Raw genomic sequence first — 6,000 nt, forward strand, 5'->3', positions numbered from 1 at the left:
AAACTGCAGATGAGAAGCAAGCTCCGAGGACTGGAATTTGCTTGCTCTTTGAGAGATATTTGCATTTGTGAAGGAAGGGGGGATGACCTTGTAGGGGCCTGAAATTGGCCACCCCAGGATATGTGTCTTTGGCATCTGGATTGTTTGGGGCTGATTGCTTTTGATAAACTGGGACAGGGAGGGAGGCTCTGGGGAATGGAACTTGCCCTTGTTGGAACACATTTACATTTGTAAGGTAAATCTCTATCTGTAAAAGGTGCCTCCCTCTCTGTACCAGGAAGAAGAAGAGAGACGACCTTGTCCCTAGAAACTCTTAATGGGGAAGGCAAGAACTTAAGTTGGTTGCTGTCTGGCAATCTCATGTAACTGATTTAGGGTGGTGGCTTCTGACCCTTACTTAATCCGATTTGATTCTTGTCTAAAAGTCATGGGATCACCCAATGACCAGACCCCACCTGCACTGATACCATTTTAACGTTTTTTTTGCATGTTCTTTCCTTTGTCTTGTAAAGAGATAACTCACATACCCATGCCTTATAAAATTAGCCCTAACCCTCAACTCAGGGCAGCAGCAGCGGCTCTGCCTGCCCATGGGCCCTGTCCCCACGCAGCAGCCTGACTGCCCATGGGTCCTGTCCCCATGCTATTCCACACTATTCTCTAAACAAAAGAGCACTACTGCCAGATCTTGAGAGTCCAAGAAATCTTTCTTTCGACTCCTCGGCTCACCGACCCCACATCACTAACTTTTAATTCTTCACACTTGCACCTAATTGATCAATGTCAGGAAGGTAAAATGATTTTCACACGTGATTCATTGTTACCTTGAGTCCACGACCATCTCCCTCCAGTCAAATCACACATCTATTGAAACTCAAGGAGACCCTCTACTTAGTTATTTTAACTAATTATTATTTATCCTGTTAAATTAATTAAGTTAATAATTGTATTATATAGCATGATTAATTTATGCCTTTATTATTTCTCTTTAATTACTTTTATCTTATATCTTTTATTTCAAAAACAATCCCCTCCACGTTTCCAGTTAGAAATATAATAACTCTTCAAAGTTTCTATTAAATACTTTTTATTTTCATTAAAAATCTGTGATCCTATTCCTCCAGTCATGTCATCCAACACGATTTCAAATATTTTATGACTGTATAACATCTACCATACATAGTACACTTTTTCTTGAATTATATTTTTTCATTCATATATGTCTTTTACTACATTGTGAGCCCCATAAAAATAATAGCAGCTTTTGACTAATTTCTATGTATACTGCAACCTTAGCACCAAGACTTGCAAAATAATGGCTAATATAATATTTGTTCCTAAATATTTTAAGTGGATAGACTGGTGGAAGCTAGACAAATAGCAGAAATACAGAGGGTTTTGGGGACTACTTCAATTGACATACAGCACACATGCACGTGTGCATGGACGAGTCTTTAATAAAAACTAGGATTCTATTTGTTTCTAAAATAATTTAGTTTGCTTGTATTTGGTGCAATTTTTAAAAGTTGAAAAGTATTGGAGTATAATTTTACCTCCTTTCCAAATCCTTCCCAACAGCTATTATGTAATACTCTATGATCCCTGAACCTTTGCCTTTCTGGTCCCTGGCTTCACTGAACTCCATCAGCAGGAACCAGAGCTAATCAACAATTCGCACAGACCTGACTACTAACAACTTTCATCTGCTCTCCTTTTTGCCATTGAATTTTACCTTCTCTATCATTGTTTTTTGCTCTCTGGATGTACGCAAAGAATAAGAAAAATTCACAGGCAAACATTTATATATTTAATTTGTATACAGACAGTTCCCGACTTATGATGTTTCAACTTAAAACAATTTTTTGATTTTAGAATGGTGTGAAAGCTATATGCATTCAGTAGAAATGATACTTTGAATTTTGATCTCTTTCCAGGCTAGCAATATGTGATACTATGCTCTCTCATGATGCTGGGCAGCGACAGGGAGCAACAGCTCCCAGTCCTACACATGATCATAGAGTAATCAACCCATGCTCTACAGTGTTCAAGTGTGTTCAAGGTGTACAACGTAATGATTTAATATATGTATATTGCAAAACTTATTATTACCACAATAAATTTAGTTAACATCCATCCTCAAACGCAGTTACAAATATTTGTGCATATGATGAAACTTTTAAGATCTGTCTCAGTAGCTTTCAAATATAATACAGTATTGTTAACTATAGTTACCATGTGGAACATTACATCATGAGAACTTATTTATCTTATAACTGGAAGTTTGTATGTTTTGACCAGATTCACACATTTCCCCAACTCCTCACTCCCATCTCTGACAACCCCAATCTGTTCTGTTTCTATGAATTTAAGTTTTTTTAGATTCAACATATAAGAGAGATCATGCAGTATTTGTTTATTTGTCTTTCTCTGTCTAATTTATTTCACTTAGCATAAGGCAGTCAAGGTCTACCCATGTTGTTGCAAATAGCGGAATTTCCTTATTTTTTATAGCAAAGTAATATTGCATTTTGCATGTGTGTTATATACATATAAACACTTTCTTTATTCATTCACCTGTTGATGGAGACTTAGGTTGTTTCCATATCTTGGCTATTGTAAATCATGCTGCAATGAACACACGAGTGGAGGTATCTTTGATTTCCTGTTCCCATTTCCTTTGTATATAGACTGAAAAGTGGGATTGTTGGATCATATGATAGTTCTATTTTTAATTTTTTGAGGAACCTCCGTACTGTTTTCCATACTGTCTTTACCCATTTACATTCCCACCAACAGTGCACCAAGATTCTCTTTTCTCTACAACCTTGCCAACACTTGTTATCGCTTGTCTTTTTAAGGATAGTCATTCTAACAGGTGTGAGGTGATATCTCGTTGTGCTTTGGATTTGCATTTCCCTGATGATTAGTGATGTTTAGCACTTTTCCATGTGTTTTTTGGCCATTTTAATATCTTTCTGGAAAAATGTCTATTCAGTTCCTTGGTCCATTTTTTAAGAGGGTTTTTTTTTTTTTTTTGCTATTGAGTTGTGAGTTCTTTATATATCTTAGATATTAACATTTTATCTTATATTGCAAATATTTTATCCTATTCCATGTGTTGCCTTTTCATTTCATTAATAGTTTCCTTTGCTGTGCAGAAGATTTTTAGTTTGGTGTAATTCAATTTGTTTATTTCTGCTTTTGTTGTCAACTTCCAAAAATACTTGCCAAGCCCAATGTCAAGAAACTTACCATCTAAGGTTAGGAGTTTTATGGTTTCAGGTTTTACATTCAAGTCTTTAATTCATTTTGAGTTGATTTTTGTGTATAGTGTAAGATAGGAATAAAGTTTCATTCTTTGGCATGTGGCTGTCTAGATTTCCCAGCACCATTTATTTGAGATTGTATTTCCTTATTGTATATTCCAGGGTCTACCGTCATAAATTCATTGAGTGGATATATATGAGTGGATTTATTTCTGGGTTATCTATTATGTTCTATTGATCTGTGCGTCTGTTTTTATGCCAATATCATACTCTTTTGCTTACTATTGCTATGTAATATAGTTTGAAATAGGGAAGTGGGATACCTTCAGTTTTGTTCTGCTTTTTCAAGATTGTTTGACTATTAGGAGTCATTTTTAGTTACATACAAATTTTAGGATTGTTTTTCCTATTTCTGTAAAAAAAGCCACTGGAACAATGATAGGGATTGTGCTGAATATGTAGATTGCTTTGGGTAGTACAGACATTGTAACAATATTAATTCTTCCAATGCATGAGTATGAAATATCTTTCCATTTATTTGCATCTTCTTCAATTTCTTTCATCAATATTTTATAGATTTCACTGTATACATTTCTCACTGCCTTGGATAAATTTATCCCTAAGTAAATGGTAAATGGAAATTTTTCTTAATTTTTCATCCCAATAAATCATTATTAGTGTATAGAAATGCAAATAATTTTTGTACTTTGATTTTGTATCCAGAACTTTATTGAAATTTTTTTATTAGTTCTAATTTCTTTTAGTGGAGTCTTTAGGGTTTTCTATCTATAATATCATGTCATCTGCATATAGGGACTGTTTCGCTTCTTTCTTCCCCATTTGGATGCCTTTTATGTATTTTCTTGCCTAATTGTTCTGGCTAGAACTTTCAGTATAATATTGAATAAAAGTAGAAAGTGTAGGCATCCCTCACTTATTCCTCATCTTGGAGGAAAAGATTTCACCTTTTCACTGTTGAATATGATGTTGGCTGTGGGCTTGTCATATATGACTTTTACTGATATTGAGGTAAGTTCCCTGTATACCTAGTTTGCTTAAAGTTTTATCATGAAAGCATGTTGAATTTTGTGACTTGTTTTTTCTGTGATGATCACATGATTTTTTCTTTCATTTTTTTCATGTGGTGAATACACTAATTGATTTGTGGATGTTGAACTATCCCTGCATCCTTGGAATAAATCACACAATCATGGTGTACTATCCATTTAATGCACCGCTGAATTTGGTTTACAAACATTTTGTTGAAAATTTTTGCATCTATGTTCATGAAGAATATTGACCTTTCATTTTCTTTCCTTGTAGTGTCTTTCCCTGGTTTTAGTCTCAAGATTATGATGGACTCATAAAATGAGCTAGGAAATATTGTCTCCTCTTCTATATTTTGGAAGAGTTTGAGAAGGATTGATGTTAATTCTCTAAATGTTTGATAGAATTCATCAATGAAGTCATCAGGGCCAGGACTTTTCTGGAAGTTTTGATTTCTGATTCAATCTCCTTACTACTAATTGGTTTATTCAATTTTTCTAATTTTTTCATAATTCACTCTTGGTAGGTTGTATATTATAGGAATTTATCAATTTCTTCTAAGTTACACAATTTTCAACGTGTAATTGTTCATAGTAGTCTCTTATGATCCTTCATATTTGTATTCGTGATGTCCCTTCTTTCATTTATATTATTATTCATTTGAGATCCTTCTCTTTTTTTCTTGGTAGCTCTAGTTAAAGATTTTTCTATTTTATTTATCTTTTCAAAGAATAAGCTCTTAATTTAATTTATCTTTTCCATTGTTGTTTTAGTCTCTATTTCATTTATTTCAGCTCTGATCTTTGTTATTTCCTCCCTTCTACTAAATTTTGGCTTACTTTGTTCCTCTTTTTCTATTTCCTTGTGGTACAAAGTTGTCTCTTTTTTTTTTCTTAATGTACACACTTTTCACTATAAGCTTCCCTCTTAGAACTGCTTTTCCTGCATCCCCTAAATTTGGTATGTCATGTTTCTATTTTTATTTATCTCGAGGTATTTTTTGAATTCTCTCTTAATTTCTTCTGCTACCATTGGTTGTTTAGGAGCATGTTGTTTAATCTCCACATATTTGTGAATTTTTCAGTTTTCTCCTTCTAATTTATTTCTAGCTTCATATCATTGTGATGGTTGACATGATTACAATCTTCTGTGTCATTCCTGAATGTAAATCCTGTTGGCTATCAGAGTCAGGTGATTTGGCGATATTTTCCTCAGGTGGTAGCCACAAAAACTGGAGTGCAAACATGTTTACAACCTCCTTCCAAGGAGATATTGGTGACTTGGGGTGGGCAGGAGTGAGAGAGTGGGTGAGACATCTGCAGACTTTCCTCGTCTCCAGGTACCATCCCAGTCTGCCCCTAGATGCGTGCTAAATTTGAAGCCTCACTTTCAGGCAGCAGCTTTTAAACTATGCAAATAGAAAGCTTACAGAAAAAGACAAAGAGATGGGCTTGTCTGCCCTCTATCTCTGCTGTAAGCCCTAGCGTATTAACTACAGCTAGTGTTGGCTTTCCTTAATAACTAATTTTTTGCTTGCTACACTCTCGTGGTTCTCATGGGTGCAATATCCATTGGCTTTCAGAGTTAGTGAATTTGGAGGCCTGTCACTCTGGTGGGAATCTTAAAAGATAGGGCACTAGATGTGGGGTTAAAACCCTCCACTCCTGAGGGAGAAGCTGGGAGCTAA

Source organism: Equus quagga, chromosome 17 (genome assembly GCF_021613505.1).
Source record: "Equus quagga isolate Etosha38 chromosome 17, UCLA_HA_Equagga_1.0, whole genome shotgun sequence".
In the NCBI taxonomy this organism is placed as follows: Eukaryota; Metazoa; Chordata; class Mammalia; order Perissodactyla; family Equidae; genus Equus; species Equus quagga.